The sequence below is a fragment of the Sminthopsis crassicaudata genome, chromosome 3, assembly GCF_048593235.1.
Source record: "Sminthopsis crassicaudata isolate SCR6 chromosome 3, ASM4859323v1, whole genome shotgun sequence".
Taxonomy (NCBI): domain Eukaryota; kingdom Metazoa; phylum Chordata; class Mammalia; order Dasyuromorphia; family Dasyuridae; genus Sminthopsis; species Sminthopsis crassicaudata.
In genome coordinates this window covers 297,664,465-297,682,572 of record NC_133619.1, presented here as the reverse complement: position 1 = coordinate 297,682,572, position 18,108 = coordinate 297,664,465, and the positions used below count along the sequence as shown (strand labels likewise).

General features: G+C 32.4%; 1 protein-coding gene across 1 annotated transcript in view; it reads left to right on the top strand.

The window, feature by feature from the left end:
• CNKSR2 (connector enhancer of kinase suppressor of Ras 2) overlaps nt 1-18,108 on the top strand; it is a 305,237-nt gene that overhangs the window by 214,009 nt on the left and 73,120 nt on the right.

Sequence of the window (18,108 nt, the reverse complement as noted above, 5' to 3'; positions counted from 1 at the left end):
AAAGGAATGTAAAAATGATATTTATATTTTATTCCATTTTTGCTCATTCTGACTTTGCATCCTCAAGATATAGAGACTCTTGTGCTCTAAAGTAAAACTAAATTAAGCCTATAATTTTGAAAAAGATGAATCTGTTAAGATAATGAGAGTGTGCACACACAAATTAATAATCCTCAACAATGAAAATGAAGAGAATAAAATGCTAGGGAAATGACAAATATTCTCTCCCCCACTGGGATTTGCTCCAGACAGATAATTTAAAAGTTAAAACTCTTAGGCCGTCATCAAAGATAAACAGTGAAGTTTTCTATGCTTTATTGAAGTACAAAAATGTTGGGCTGTAGTTAAACAAACTTAATCATAGGTTAATGAAACCCGGAATTTTCATTTTTTTAAAGCATCTAATTGCTTTCAGCATTCAAAGAGAGAATAGCTATTATACAGAATTTTATAGTGAACTATGGTATTTAGAGGAGAGAAATGTACTAAACTTCATTGTTTTATTTATGGGGAAAAGTTAAACACTTACACAAAGAAGAAAGCAAAAATGTCTAGGAAAAGCTAGAGCAGAATTTGCTGATTGGCTAAATAAATTTAGAAAAATAAATAATTCACACATTGTGGCCCTCTAACATAATATATTAGATTTGGTATGGGAGTACTTTTGCAACCTAATTGTAGTTACTACTGTAATAAAGTATATTTGGAACAGAAAGGTTTCCATCATACCCAAATGGAACAAAGTATCAATTCTTTTGTTGGAGCATTATGTTTATTTGAAGGCTGTTTTTGTGACTACACTGTTTGATTCTTCACCATCATTTAGAGGTCATGTGGAGCTAGTAGAATTTTTTTTTTTTATAATGCACTTCAATTAAAGTCTACGAGGCTATAAATACTTATTCCCTTTTCCAGTCACACTCCCAATTGTACATCAACTCATACTCAGTAGATCTAATCAACCAGTAATTTCTGCTCTTGCCAACACTTTTCAGCTGGGAGGTAAAAACTACATAGCAGAATCTTTGAGCAGTGATGGAAAATACACAAGCAGCATGTACAGTAATCATAAAAATTAGAATAAAGAATTCCTGTAGTGGGAACCTTATCTGTATGGAGTTTGATTGGTTTATAATTGGTTTTAATAAATTTATTAACAACAATTTCAGGGATCTAAATGGATTTATAAATTACATTCCATTCTGATATTCTACACTGAAAGCAAAAGAATTAAAAAAAAAAAAAAAAACTTAAGCCAAATGAGGCCCTAAATAAGAAAATCACAAATGCATTTCTTCATTTGGTCATGTTAGAATGTTTCTGGTTCTCTTTATTAATTATAAAAACAATTTTATTACATTTTTGACAGCCACCATAAATTCCAGTTTATTTAGAATGACTGGGGAGTGAGCTGTTCTGTTAATTAAATATTCTAGTTAATTGAATTGTTTTTCCCATATACCATGCACTAAAGATCCCATGTGTAAGGAGGGGACTACCTTTCATTTCTCCAAAATTTTGGGTCCCATTGCTGGAGATATGGGAGAGCAGTGCTGACAGTAAAGTCCTTTAGGGGGGAGAGTAAAAATCATGAAATGGATGAGGGTATTTTGCACAATCCATTAATCTGGGGTCTAGCACTACCTCTGCTATACTGATTTCCAAAGAAATGCAATAAAATACATTTAAGACTCAAAACCAAGCATAATTTAATTAGTTCCATTATTGTAGAATAGAGCACTCCAAAAATAGGATTTGAAACTAAATATGCTCTAAAGCCAGTATTCTAAAATTTATTCTGAAAGTTCCCTTTTTGGACAAACTGTTAATAATAGCTCATCTCTTCTGTATGTAATTCTCTTAAAAGAGGAATACCAAAAAAAATACCAGTTATTTGAGTTTTCTGGTTGTTATGATTGTGAATAAATTTCTCTCTTATCTTATCAAAACTTATCTAACAACTTAAAGCATTAAGAATTCCTTCAAGTATCACATTCTAACAGGGAAATCAAAGTATAACTTAATTTTTGTCCTAATGATAGTTAAAAGTATCATTCAAATATAAAATCCTATATAATGCCTTCCTGTTCACATGTAAACTCATAAAATGTCAGAGCGGGAGGAAATCTAGTAAACACAAAGTAGCCCAACCTCTCATTTTGAAAATGAAGCAAGTGAGATTCAGAGAATTGAAACATTTTGGTCAAGATCATGTGACTAGTAAAAATGTAATGGTTATTATTGTCCATTAATAGTCGGTTAGTAGAAATGAAGTCAATGATACTCAATTATTTGACTCCAGAATCATACCAGTGATTAACATCAATCAAAACAGCCACTTAACATCTATAAACCTCATAATGTCTAGTAATTTCTAAGATAGAAAATAGAAGGACCTGAAGAGATTACACATGTAAAAATCGTAGTTGGATTATCTACTGTGAGAAGAAAGTTTAAGGGTAGAATTCCAGGAATTAGCCAGCACTTAAGAAAATCTCTGTGACTTTTTTTCAATTGCTTTCTACTTTATCTTAGAATGTGTTTCCTTTATGAACCTTAACAGTTTAGAAAAATTTTAAAAGACTATTTTAAGGTAAAGAAATGTTCTGCAATAGATGCTACTAACATTATTGTTAAAGTACTTACTGCGAAGATGGGGTGACCAAAATTTGTTTTCCATTTTAAGAGTGAAAAAGTATATACTTTATTTTCCTAATTATTATTTTATTGTTGTTTAGTCAGTTAGGGTCTTTGTGACCCTATTTAGGGTTTTCTTAATTGGAGAAGGTTGAACTTTCCTTCCCCAATCCATTTTATAGATGAGAAAACAGGCAAACAGGATCTGAGGTCTTCCTGATCTCAGAGCCAGCACTCTACCTACCACACCTTTAGCTGCCCATAAACTTTTATTTTTATGTAAACTCTTCAACTTAGCATTTTGAGCCCTTTGCACTATAAGACCAATCTACCTTTCCAGATTTCCTTTGCTAGTTCATTCCTTTTCACATACACATTCAAACAGATTTTATTATTTATCTTTACACAGGATGCTCCACCTCCTTTCTCAGTGCCTTAGTATTGGCTATGCTCCATGCTATCAATGTGTTCCCTTCTTACTCTTTGAAATATTATTTTTCTTCAAGGTTCAGCTTAAATACCATCTTGTGAATTAAACCTTTTTTGATGCCCCCTCTCAGATGCTAGTCTCTTCCTTCCATAATTATTTTGAATCCATTTTATATATCTATTTGGTATGTCCTTTCCCTCTCAACTTGTCTGCAAGTTCCTTGAGAGGAAAAGCTGTTTAAAACTTTTGGCTTTATAGCCTCAGAACCTCAGTACTTTTATATCTTCAGTACCACAGTAACTGATATATAGAAAGCCTTCATTAAGTTCCTGTTGATTAATTAATTGATTAATTTATTTTAATCCCTTCTCTAAATCAAGTAAAAAGAATCCAATAATATGTAACAACTTAATTAGGAAATGCTAAAACAAAAGGCCATGTGAAGTCCAAGGTGGGGAAGATAAGTGAGGGAGAAGAAATAGAACTTCATGGAAGATGATATTTAAATTTCATTTAAAGATATATTTAAGAATTTAATGGGTGAAAAGGGGGAAGGAGGATAGTTCAGGTATAATGCAAACATAAGAAAAAACCTAGAGTTGAGAAAGTATACAGGCTTGTTGGTGTACTTGGGGGTAGTGCCTGACATTTCCAAATAAAGTTGAAAATATTAAATAATTCCATAAGATTTTGAAAGTCAAGAAAAAGTCATCAGTAGGGAGCCACTAAGTAGTGTTGAACAGGGTATTAAGAGGACCATCCCTTGGAAAAATGAAGACTATTATGAGAGAAGGGGGAATATTGGAGGGGAGAGAAATTAAAGTTGGGAAAGCCTATTGGCAAGCCACTGAAATTTAATCTAGGAAGAGGGATAATGAGGCAGCCAGCAGCAGGAATAGAAAAGAGGAATGCAGTTGATTATTTGAATTGACATCTACAGGACTTAGTAACTTTGTTTTTGAGAAATAAGAGAAAAGTCAAGTATAAGAAGACTCAAGTTTCAGATGTGGAAGCTAGATGAATGAAATTGGTAAAGGCAGAAGAAATACCATATTAATATAATATAATATATTAATAAAGAATATATATATATATTATAATATGTTACATTATAAATTTTGGAATATTCTACCAATAGAGATATGTTACAGGAAGTTTGAAATATAAGAACAAAGTTTACAGGAAAGTGAAAGACTATCAGCCTATAATCTGGACAAACTGATCTACTTGCAATTGTGTAATTTCATCTCCCACTTCCATACTTTTGCATAGACTGTCCCTCATGCATGAAAGTACCTCCTTCCTCACTTAGATTAATTAGAAAACCCACTTTTTAAGTAGTATTTCATGGGTAACTCTTAAGGAAAGACTCTCCTGATATTATTTGTTAGTGTTTTCCCTTTCCTTAGATTATTGTGTATATTTTTGCATTTTAATATAATATTCTTCCACTACAATATGAGCTTCAGGGTAGGAACATTTGATTATTGTCTCTAAAGCAAGCAGAGAAACTAGTAGATGTATAATATATAGTTGCTGTATTGTAATGGGTTGCAGACAGAGATTTGGCTGAAATTATGATGATGAATGAAGAGAATAGGGTGACAGACTGAAATTACGGTAGGGGAAGCCTTTATTAAAGACTGAAAGGAATGGTTAAGGAGACAGAGGAATCACTTAAAATGCGAGGAAACCAGGGGATATATTTTCTCTAAAATAAAAGAAGAAAGGAATATGAGAGAAACGATCAACCTTGTCAAGTACTGTCTAGAGTTCAAAGACAAGAAGAATTGAAAAAAAATTCTTTGGATTTGTAAAGAAGTCATCAATGACCTTCAAGAGCATTTTCTGAACAGTTGAAAAAAAAAAGCGTTGAAAGAGAAAGGCCATATTTAGAACAGAGTAATTGCTGAAGAATAGAAGACATCAGAAAGAGTTAACTCTTTTCAAGAAGTTGAATGGTGAGAATAACAGAGACATGGGAGCCAAACTGGGTAAAATGGTCAAGTAAAGATATCTGCAGGATTGGAGACATCTGAATATATTTTTAAAGTGATACATTGTTCAGTTATTTTTGGTTATGTCCAATTCTTTGTGACCCCTGTTAAGATTTTCTTGGCAAAGATACTGGAGTAATTTGCTATTTTCTTCTCCAGCTCATTTTAGAGATGAGGAAAATAGGGTTAAATGACTTGCCCAGAGTCGCATAGCTGCTAAGTGTCTGAGGCCAATTTGAATTCAGGAAGATAAGTCTTCTTGATAAGCCTAGCACTCCATTCACTGTGCCAATTAGTTGACAGAAGAGTGCTTCCTCTTACTATTCTAAAGTTATAAAAGGGGAAGGGGAGGGGGGAAGGAGGAAGAATTTGTTGTGGTTATTATTGTTATTCCAAATGTTTAAAAGATGGATTTGTCTTGACTCATTAAGAAATATTTGTTCTTATACTTACTTTTTATGAGACACTAAACTTGAGCTGATTTCTTTCCAGTTTCCTACCTTCTTTTACTGGTACTTAGGGAATACCAACAGGCACATTAATATTTTTATTAAGCTAAGGCAAATGCATGGTATTGCTACTAAACTAAATGAGCAGGTGTTCTGAAAGATGTACTGGGGAGGAGGAATGTATAAAATGATACAGTTAAAATTGTCTTGGATCTCTGAGGCACAAAAATGAGAGCACTAACACACCCACACTTTCTAAGGTTGCTTAAACCTATTATACTTTGCACCAATTTATTTTTCCTCCTTTAATCCATTTTACCTCAATCTTATGCTTTTAGCAATTGAATTTCACTGAGAAGGTGAAATCTTTCTATTAAAGATAGAGAGAAAGACATGATAGAGATGATAGACAGAGATAGATAGATATAGATAGATTGACAGATAGATGATAGATACATACATACATAGACAGAATCTTTGTTTATATTTCATATTTACTATTCTTCAATCTTCTCTTGCCCATTTCCTTTATGGCCCTTGCTAATGTCTTCTTTTTCTTCAAGGATGAGCCATCTCCTCCACAAAGCCTTCCCAGATCCTTTAGCTGTTTTCTCTCAAAACATTTGCATAGAACTTTATATAGATATTTCTTTTCCTTTTTAAAATTTTATTGATATTCACTCAGCATGTATATATAATAGTATATATATATAATAGTAAAATATACTTTAAAATTAAAGAAATTTTGATAATTGTGCAGAAAATAAACTAGCTTATTTAACTGTTAATTTGAAATTTTAGTTGTAATTTTTGTGTAAGATTCTGCTTGATATAGCTGTGTTAATATTTAGAGAACAAGTGGTATCACACAATTATAAATGAAGTTCTAGGAAGCTGAGGCTAGTGGATTTCTTGAACTAGAGATTTCTGATAAGTATTAAGCTCTAATAATGATTAGGTGTCTATACAATTCATCAACATATATAGGCACATAGGGAAGGCAGGAGAAGCATAGCACCAAATTGCAAGAGATAGACAGAAATGGAGAGACAGAGACAGAGTAATAGGCAGAAACAAGACAGACAAAGAAACAGAGACAGACAAACAAGGAAAGAGAAACAGACACACAGAGATGGAGAACAGAGGCAGAGAAAGGCAGACAGACACAGAAGCAAAGACACAAAAATAAGTATAAAGACAAAAGTTAGAATTTAAAATATAAATTTTAATTGTAGCTCTCATATTTATTAAGGCAGGAAGAAGATGGACATGGAGTAAAAAAGATTTAAGTTCATTAGAACATTGTGACTTTGAGTCACTTAATTATTTTATTCCTCAATTTTTTATCTGTATGTTATGGATAAGAATTATATCTAACTCAGAGGATTGTTGTGAAGATCAAATAAAAGGCCATATTAAAGCACTTTACAAACTTTGATTTGCTAAATATAAATGATATTATTATTACTAACTGGTTAACCTTGGGAAAATCATTTAATTGCTTCTACACTAAGCTTCATTAGTCAAATGGGAATAATAAGGCTAATATGATCTACCTCTAAGTGCAGTTCGGGGAAACATTTAAAGCATTACATTGAATATGAATTATTATTTTTAAAGATCCCCTTTAAGTGAAAAAAGGAGGTCCTAGAGCTCATTTTCCATATTCTCCAAGAATTTGGCAAATTTTTGTAAATGATAATTTGTCCAGATTAAAACTTGTACAATGAATTCACAAATAAAATAAATACTAATTTTAGACCTTCCAGTTAGGAAAGCAGAACAACATTTAAGTAAAATTCTAAAGAAAGCATGTGAGCCCACTTTGGAGAAAAAACAGCAATGAACTTCCTACTTTTAGAACCTAAAAAGCAGCAATACAGATTTTGAGTAGGTGTCTAGAAACCTGGAATGTTCCTTTTGTACCAATCTGACATATGTTGCTTGGTCCTAGTCTTCATTACTTGGAATCTTCTTGTTGGCATTCATATATGGGAGTTTAATAGTGCTTCATTTCTGGTTCTAGTGATGTAATTTTAGCTTTTCAGTCACTTTATGAAGTTTTTTTTTTTTTAACAAGAACTTCTGGAAAATATTTTCAAACTATATGAAAAGATGAAGTCTTGCCTAAAGATAAGAAATGTCCTACTGATATCAGCATATTTGACCTTCATAATGAGTTTTGTCTCAAATTATAATTAGAGTTTAATTTTTACTCTTGAATAATATAACTCGCCAGACATTCATTGTATCAGTGTCAAAGTAAGTAATAGAAATTTACTCTGAGAATAGTATGGAGAGGATTGACAATTTCAAGCATTTCTCATTTACTTAGCATGAAAAATTTGTTCATTTCTGGACCATGTTGGATAAATCAGCTATTACTAAAATTTATCTGGTCCTCCTTGAGAGGTGGGGTTGTTTCATTTGTTTTATTTGTTAACCTAGTACCTGGAACAGTGGCTGGCATTTTATAGGTGCTTAATAAATGCTTATTGATTGACTAATTTGGACTTTAACTCACATAATACAGAAAGGTCTTCTCTTATGAAGTTCACACAATTAAGTTGAACAACACCTCCCCCACTGATGGTTTATTATTTCTAGTTTATACACAATACTCCATGCTGGATAAAGAACATTCAAAAGTGGAATAGTTTGGTTTTTCTCTGTGTGATTTGTTTTTTCAGTCATTTTTCAGTTGTGTTTTCATGACCCCATTGGGGTTTTCTTGGCAGAGATACTGGAGTGGTTTACCATTTTCTTCTCCAATTCATTTTACAGATGAGGAAAATGAGCAAACATGTTTAGTGACTTGTCAAGATCACACATCTAGTAAGTCTGAGGCTGGATTGAACTCAGGAAGATGAGTCTTCCTGGTTCCAAACCCAGTGTCCCATCCACTGTGCCACCTAGCTGCCCCCTGCCATTTATTAGCATTGTAAAATATGTCCCAAGCACTAGCTCTATACCTGTTTTAGTCCCATTTTTCATACTATCAGCCCTGTCTCTCTGATTACGAAGAATGCTATAAGATTTTTGATCCATAGTATTTTTAAGATTAATCAGGAACACAGTGCATAGAAATATGCTATATTAGATTCTAGAAATGCAAAAAAAATTAAAATTAAACATCTTTCTTAAATGAAGAGTATACTAAAATGAGAGGCAGTTGGGTGGCACATTGAATAAAACTGCAGGCCTATAGTCAGGTAAACTCAAATACAGACTCAGACATTTACTAAATGTGTGACCCTGGGCAAGTCACTTAATCCTATTTGCCTCGGTTTCCTCATCTATAAAAAGAGCTGGAGAAGGAATGATACATAATTTCAGTTATATATGCCAAGAAATCCCAAATGGCATCAACAAAATTGCACATGACTGAAAAACAACTGAACAACAGATTAAAATGACATTTTTCTGAATAAGGCGAAACTGGCACTTCTGAAATATTTTTTTTTAATATGTGGCCTTGCATACATTTCTTTTTCTTTCCAATTCTGTTTTCTCATTTGTTAATTAAGAATGTTACTTTAAAGTTTAATGAATCTGGGAGAAGGGAGGCATAGAAATGTTATTTATATTATTACATATTATATATACATATTGTGTTTTATTATTATACTGTGGCTTCAGTTCCAAGCATGGAATATTTTTCAAATTCATCATTTTTAGCCTTCCCCACTTTTGTTCTTGTATCAGTTTAAACTATCTTCAGTGTATATCTTAAAGGCAAGAATGTTAAAAGTTGTCAATCAGTCAACAAGCATTTATTAAGCTCCTAATCTGTAACTGGAATGATTCATATAAAGGAAAAAGCAAAGAAGTCTCTGATGGAGTTTGTATTCTGTCAGGGAATTCAGACTATCAGATCTAATAGAAAGAGAAAAGGATGTTAGAAAGTTTTAAGATAACATTTCTTGGGGTGAGTGGGTGGGTGGGTGTGTGTGTGTGATTTAGGTTGATCTTTTTGGAAAGTTTCCTTATTACTAATTATATTCTTTGGTCAAGGACTTTTGGTCAAGTCCCAAATATAGGAAATTATCACCAAAGTCTTCTTCCCACAGGACATAATACCATGATAAGGGTCACTTTTCAAAGCTCCAATGGGCATAAATTATCATTTTACTCATTAGGGTGTTTCAGTGAAAGCTAAGATTCTTGGAACTCACTGCCCTGATTCAGAACTAAAGTGTTTCATTATTATGGGATATGTATTTGTTCCCAGGACAATCAATTTAAAGACATAAAAGGATCCTAAAATGAATGGTTATGTTAAGTTCTTTCAAAAAATAAAACTATTAAAATGATAGCCGGTAAGTGAATTTTATCAATGAATATTATAAAATTTAATTAAATAATGAATGATATGTATAAGTCTAGGTTGTCCCCATAGTTTTAGAACTGTTTTAAGCTATTAATATGAATACTTCATTAAGACTTTGGGGACATGTAAAAAAAATAAAATATTCATTTTTGTAAGTCAATTTACTGTATGCAACAAAATCTGTTTTGTCCCACTTAATGATATTCTGATGTTGCCTATGTATTCTATGTTAATAGAAATTCTTGTAGAATATTACTTTTTTTCATTATTCTTCACATGGTTAACGTACTCATTTTTCTCTCTGAATCCCTGATGCTTAGCAGAGGAGAAGCAATATAGTATAATATATATACTCTTACTGAGTTTCAGTTTTCTCATCTGTAAAAAGTGATTGGACTAAATGGTTCCTAAATCCCTTCATATACATACATATATACATATATATATATGTAAATATATAATGTTTGTGTGTATATAGAGACCACTATATTAGGCTCTACTAATGTGAAAGATATTCAAAATTAAATATCCTTTTTAACAAAGAGTATACTAACATGAGAGGCAGTTGAGTAGCACAGTGAATAGAGCTCTAAGCCTGTAGCATACAATATTTAGTATACTATAAGATGACTTTTTTGTCTCCATATAACTGAAGGTGATGGTGTATGCACATATAAATGTGTATGTATGTGTGTATAGGTATATATGTATATGTACATACATAATAAAGAATTCATAAGTGTTTTGAATTAAATTCACTTTATTAACAGGTTGCTACATAGAGACCTCTTGGTGGAAAATATGGCTTCCAATTCTTTTCCAACCTAGCCCTCTCTAATAATCAAATAAATAAATAAATAAATGGGCTGTACTCTGACCTTTCATATATAGAAATCAAGTATTTGGAATATCTACAAATCAAGAGTTTCCCTTATGAAAATAGTACATTGAGTCATGTTCAAATTCTTCAGGTCAAACCTTTCACTTGTGAAGTGTGACCATTTGTAATTTGCATATTCATGGGACATCTGAAAGTGACTGTGCTTTTAACATGGAACATGTGACTTTGCATGTTATTTTCTGGATGGAAGTTTGAATGTAGCACAGTATAAAATGATTTTTTTTCTCCATTGAACTGAAGATAATAGACTTAAAATTCTGGGTTTTCCCATTCCAGCAAGGATGATCTTAATAAAAGTGATCAAAATAATGACAATCAACAATGAATCAGTGGAATATTGTATAGCACACAATGAAAGCCCTAAATTTGAGTGGTAGAGGAATCAGAGGATCCTAGATTGATAAGTGGCCCATTAAATAACTTTGAGTGGCTATAAGAAATGCTTTTTTCAGACCTTTATCTGAAAAGACTATTTGTTTTCTCATTTTTGTTCACAGATGTTTTATTCAGGAGTCAGGAGGACTTGACTTCAAATCTGATCTCTGACATTTATTAGCTGTGTGATCTGAGCAAGTCACATAATCCTTATTACCTAAAAAAAAAAAAAGAGGATACTGAATTGAGGGTTTTTTAATAAATCCTCACTTAGAATGAACATTGAACACTTTTTTTTAATCAATAAAAACTCAGATTGCCTTTCTTGACAAGTCTTCAGAGTTAGCATGGACCTCTGAGCATAGATAAGAGTCCAGAAATCATCTACCTCCTCATTGTATAGATAAGGAGACTGAGATTCAAACAAATTAAATGACTCAGCACAATCTCAGATCAGATAGTAAGTGGCAAGGTCTGGGATTCAAATCCAAGTCTCTTGAATTATCTGGTCACAAAAGAACCTTTGCTTGTATTCAGCCATTTCATTCACTCTGTGACAACATTTGGAGTTTAATTGGTAATGGTACTGGAGAGATTTGCAATTTCCTTCTCCAGTGTATTTTACAGATGAGGGGAATAAGGCAAAGAAGGTTAAGTAACTTGACCAAAGTAACACAGTGTCTCACAAAAAGTAAGTGGAAAAACTTGGGATGGATTCAAACCTAAATTTTTTGTGTTGTATCATCTCAAGAATAATCATTAGGTTATTCTATCTATAAACAGGAACTCATTTTTGAATCATTGACTTCCTCATCAGTATGGACATGGGGTTTTAAAGTTGCATTGAGTATTAATTGATACTATATGTAAGTTTGAAAGAAAATGTTTACCATTTTACCTCTTCTACTCTGAATGAGCAATGTGCCCGTCAGGTTTTTTTCACATTTGCAAAACTAAGACACTATCATGAGACCCCTCTTTAATAAGGTTCTGGTAAATGATTACTGAATAGTATAGTAAATGCCTTTGAACTAGAACAGCAATACCATTTGCTAATTAAAATAAAATTTACAGAAGCTTATCAGTAGGAGATGGGTTAATACAAGCTTTTAGTTTATTGATATCTTTCAGGCTGTATTAAGCACTTGTTCTTAAATATTACCTTTATATAACTTCTATCACACTTCATGTGGGAGATTAAGGGAAGATCATCAATATATTCATGCCAAAGAATTTAGCTTTTCCTATTGCTTTATTCTTTTTATTCTAAATTATGTGAATTTATGTTTATGATTTCCCAAATTATCACTGATTGTCAGCAACCTTTTCTCTGTCTTCACTCAGCTCGTTAATTGAGACTTTTTTTCTAATAATGGAAGACTTTCTTTTTGAGGTTTATGAGTCTTCTTTGAAGAAGGGAGAGATGTTATCAACCACTTTCCTGACAACTCTGATATGTTCAAATTTCTTTGGATAAAGCATTGGCCTTATCATCTCTTGTTTTTTTTTTTTTTTTTTTTTTTTTTTTTTTTTTTTTACTTTCTCTAGAGCCTTCCAGAAGCAACTTTTTCTTACCTTACCAGTTTGTAGCCTTAAAAATTCTTACTTGGAATTGATAGTATGTTCTAGGCAATGAAAACTCAGGTTGTATTTGCTGCCAAACTTCAGACTTAGCATGTGCCATACTATTCCTGGAAGACTTGATACACAATGCCCTACCATTGCTCAGAGATAATCTAGCCTGCACTGTCAAAACATATGTCAGGATATCCCATTCTCCTCAGGGGCTCAGTGTAATGTTATGGAACCATATGGAGTCTATTTTCATTCTGGGATATTTGGAGGCAACGTAATGTAGAATAAAAAGCCCTGACACATATTAGGGCACATCTATTAAAAGAATCCTTTAGAGCACAATTTTATGTGCCATAATATATTTCAAGTCTCTTAAATAAATATTTTTTGATTTAAGATTTTTTTTCTCCTCCCAACTACAATACAATTCACACACATACACATTCAATATCTCTCCTTCATCACCATTCTAAATTGCCCAGATTTAGCATTCTTTGGATTACACCAAAATATGGAATCTAAAAAGTGTTTCCCTTTAGACTGCTAAATCAGAAAATTCCCTTTTGCTCAGCAAATGGAAGAAGGAATGAGATACCTTTGTCTTAGGTATTTGAAGATTACTTAGCAATTTTTCTATCAACAAAGCTTTAGATTTTTTTAGTAATTGAATAATCTTTAAGTATTTTACAGAATATTAAAGCAAGAGGAAATGCTTATAGCAACAAAAGACAACAATTAGATTGCAAATTTTTCTTTAAACTTTGGCCACTTACAACTTGAGAAGAATCTATTAAGAACAGAGCTTTCAAAATGAAGCTTAAGAAGCTGTTGATTTCTTCCAAAATTGAAATAAATACTCCCAAAATTTTCAGGAAAAGAATGACTCAAATTATCCTCCCCCCTCCTGCCTTCCCCATACAAAAAGTGTTGTGGGATGGGGAGTGGCGTTGGAAGGAATGGAGAGTTGAACAGAACATCTGTGAACAAAAATGAAAAGACAAATGGTCTTTTCAGATAAAGGTCTGAAAAAGCATCTTTTATAGCCACTCAAACAGAATGCTATTACATGCATTACCATGGTCAAGAAGATCACCAACAATACTTCCATAATGGTCCTTTATTTTAACACATTCTATTTTTGCACATGGAATTATGAATTCAACACATTCATTCAGATTTCATCATGTAATTATTTGCATAAATATCTTTTGACACAGATTTAATGTACTTTTCCATGTTGAATTTAAATTTGAACTATAAAATACAATCTAGCAATCTCAAGATAGATATTATTAATAGGACCAGTTAAAGTATTCTCTACCCCTCTCCTTTTAAAATATACCAAAAGGATTTAGCCTTTTAGGAAATGGAACATTCTGTTATATCAAGTATGTTTGTTGCTGGCAAAGAAGTAACTTATATTCCAAGAAAGGACTTCCTGTATTTTGAAACAATTAGTTGATTTGTGCATATGAGCCCCATAATCCTTCAGGTACTTTGATGGATTTTCCTAGAGATTCAGGTTTGTAGGGAAATCTTAAATAGTCAGTTCCAAAGTAATTTGGGCTAGACCAGATCAAGGAAAAAAACAATGTAACAAAGTTAAAATAAATATTATGGATTATGGCATTGGGGGTGGTAAATTGAATGTCTTCCTTTATGAGGAAAGTTTTTACATATCATCAAAATTTTTATTCATTTTAAATGCTTTAAGAATTTCCAGTGACTTACATTATTATTATTATTATTTCATACAGAATATTTTTTCTTTTTTATTAATTCAATTTCACTTTATTTTCAGTTCCAAAATTTCTTTCTCCCTATCTCCCCTCCATGATTCACTGAGAAGACAACATAAAATAAAATAAACCCATTACATATATATATGTGTGTGTATATATATATATATATATATAATCATGCAAAACAATTTTCCATATTAACTATGGTCCAAAGAAGTAGAAGAAAATATGATTTAATTTGGACTCAATTCGTCAGTTCTCTCTCTGTAGGTAAATAACGTGTTTTATAAATCCTTGGAATTGTGATTGGTCACTGTGTTACTCAGAGTTACTAAATCTTTCAAAGTTAATTATCTTTACAATATTGATGTTTCTATATAAATTGTTTTCCAGCTTTGCTCACTTTATTGTGTATCAGTTCATTCAAGTCTTCCCAGACTTTTTTAAAAATCAGACCCCTTATCATTTCTTATAGTACACTAGTATTCTATCACATTTATATACCATAACTTATTCAGCCATTCCCCAATTGATATGTATCATATCAGTTTTCAGTTCTTTGCCACTACAAAAAGAACTGCTATAAATATTTCTGTACATCTGAGTCTCAGTTTGTGTCATTTTCCTCATAAGTTAGAGAAGGAAATGACAAACTTCTCTAATATCTTTGCCAAGAAAACCTTAAATTGGGTCATCAAGAGTCAAACATAACCAAATAGCAATAACATTAAAAATCTAAGATGATTTCTTGTTAGCTCATATAATAGTGAAGAGTAATGGAGGAAAATATGAGTCTTTGGAAAACTTGGTGTAGACCAAAATCAAGCCTGACATGTCCAGGACCATTTTTTAATGAAACTAGAAAGAGGACAACAAAGAGAGGGAAAAGGGAGCAGATCTGTCAGCATTTCCATGCCATAATAGTTTCACCCTTGTGGCACTGTTATTTTTAGACTATAGGGCCTCTGTGAGTAGATTAAAACTAGATGTGGAAATAGCACCTAAGAAGATAAAGTCAAAAAGAGCATCTCAACCAAATCAAGCACACACAGAAGAACTCCATATTGAAAGAGAAATAAATTTTTATGATACCTGGGAGAAAACCTACAAACTCTCAGGAGGAGAATCACAGAATTTTGAAAGTTGGAAAGGCCCTTAGCACCTGTATCATCCAAACCACAAGTGAAAGGCAGACCTCCTGTGATATACCAAACAAGTGGTCATCTAGATTCTGATTATCTCCATTAAGGAAGAACCCATTGCTTCTGAAAGTAGTCCATTCAAATTTTTGAACATCTTTAATTGTTAGAAAATTATGGGAGAACTTTGACAAACTTAAATTTTCCTCTTTGTAACTTCTATTCGTTTCTCATTACTCCTTTTTAATGAAATAAGACAAGTCAAATCCCTTTCCACACAATAGCTGAAATATTTGAAAATTGTTGACACGCATAGTCTTCTCCTCTCCTGGCCAAACATTCCCAGTTCTTTCATTCAATATGCATATGACATGAATCTGAGGCTCTTGTAGTTGCCCGAGCTGGACATTCTCAAGTTCTCCTTGATAATCCTTTTTGAATTATGGCATTCCAAACTGAACACAAAATTCCCGCTACTATTGGGTCAAGGCAAAATACAGAGGGGCCATCATTTTCTCTCTCTTTTCCTGGAAATCAAATCAAATTTTTCATTGTAGCTCAAGATCATATTAACATTTTTGCTTGCTGCATTACATTGTTTATTATGCTGAGTTTGAAGTCTACTATAACTTCATATTTTCAGGCAAATTACTATTTAGTCATGCCTTCTCTCCATTCTTAATGATTTTGAACCCATTTGAGACAACATTTTATTCTAGATGATTTTAATTTTATTAGATTCAATACAATACTCTGACCTTATTTGTTCCTGATTCTGGCATTCACTGTGCTAGCTATCCCCATTCCCAATTTAATGTCACCTAAAATTTAATTTTCTTTTTCAGCAATTCTGCCCCTTAAAGAATGAAATGATCATCAATATAAGCCATGGAGTTACTGACTACTCAGCTTTTAATAATAGAGGCATTCCAAATGTGTGGAGAAGTGAAGTCCTCCATGAATATTATCTATTTCCAAAATTCCTCATCTATTTTTTTCTGTCCAGAAATGACTAGAAAAAGAGCATGGCAGTTTGAAAACTGGAAAAGAATCAAGAAAAGACATTAATAATTATTGAATCATAAAACTATTATCTCCTTTCTATGAACTATTTATGAAAATAATCTACACATTTCCTTAGGGTATTCTTGATGAAACTATAAGAAATGAACAGACTTTCAGAAACAGTATTCTGTGGCAGATCCACAGTCACAAATTGAATGAAAGATTTAAAGAATGCAATATATTGCTATGTTCTTGTTTGCTAATACCAAAAAGGCATGTAGCTAAACAGAACAGATGTTAGTTTTAAAAGTTCTTCTCCAGCAAGAGTTTTGCTTTTTTTTTTTCCTATTCATCACCTACACCTTAAAAACCATGGGAACTTTCCATCTGATTTACATTTGAAACTTTCTATAACTGCTTGTACCCTCATTAGATTGTAAGTCCTTGAGAGCATGTATTATCTAATTTTCTATTTGTATTTTAATACCTAGTACAAAGTTTTGCACATAGTAAACACTTAATAAATGCCTTCTTTCTACATTTATGCATGCATATGTTAAGATTTTTTGGTAGTTACAATCACAGACATAATTATTCAATAATACCACCATTGTCATGAAAATTTTCTCTTAGAGAATCCAAATGAAGGGGAAATCCCATCAATGTTAAGATCTTCCAGATACTTCCAATAGATGCAGATAATATGTATATCAAGTATTAACTTCCTTGGTGACAACATAACCATTCAAAATAGAAATTTCTAATTATCCAGACTGGAAGAAAGGATCAAGAATACATTTTCCCAAGGCCTGCATAGGAATAAGCAGACTCTGCTTTGAGTGCCACTGGCTTTCTCTAGGAATATGTTCAACTACCTGAGTTACACCTACCCCATTTATACCCACTGCCATTGAAATGCTTCTCTCTGTATTGAATAAAAGATGAAATGACTGAGGAAACAAAGGCTCAAGTTTCCTAGCATTTCAATTTATTAAGCAATGGATGATGATTGCTCACAAACTGGAAAGAGGTCTCCTCAGCTTTGGTACCAGACCCAGAATACAAGGGGAGACTTAAGTTATGTTGTAGCTCAGGCCTTCAGAAGGTTTGGGAACTATGGCCCATGATTCTACCTCTAGATATAACAAGGTGCATCCATCCAATCTATCCTATCTGACTCCCAAGGACATAATATGCAATTTATAAATTTTAAACAGGCACTAATGATCTATAAGTGAACTGGGTTCACACTTGAAAAAGAGAAAGAATAGATCACGTTACTGAAACCGCACTTTCAGTAAGATCTCTAACACAGACATACATATTTTTAACTACTACTTATCACCTCAAAACAAGGAAAATCTAGATTCAAGTCCACTTCTAATAGGTATCAATTATATGATGCTAGGAACTTATTTAATCTCTCCTAGGCAACTGACTGAATCTGTAAGTTGCAAAGAAAGTGCTGATCTGTGTTTCTAATTATCCAGACTAGGAGAAAAGATCAAGAATACATTTTCCCCAATAT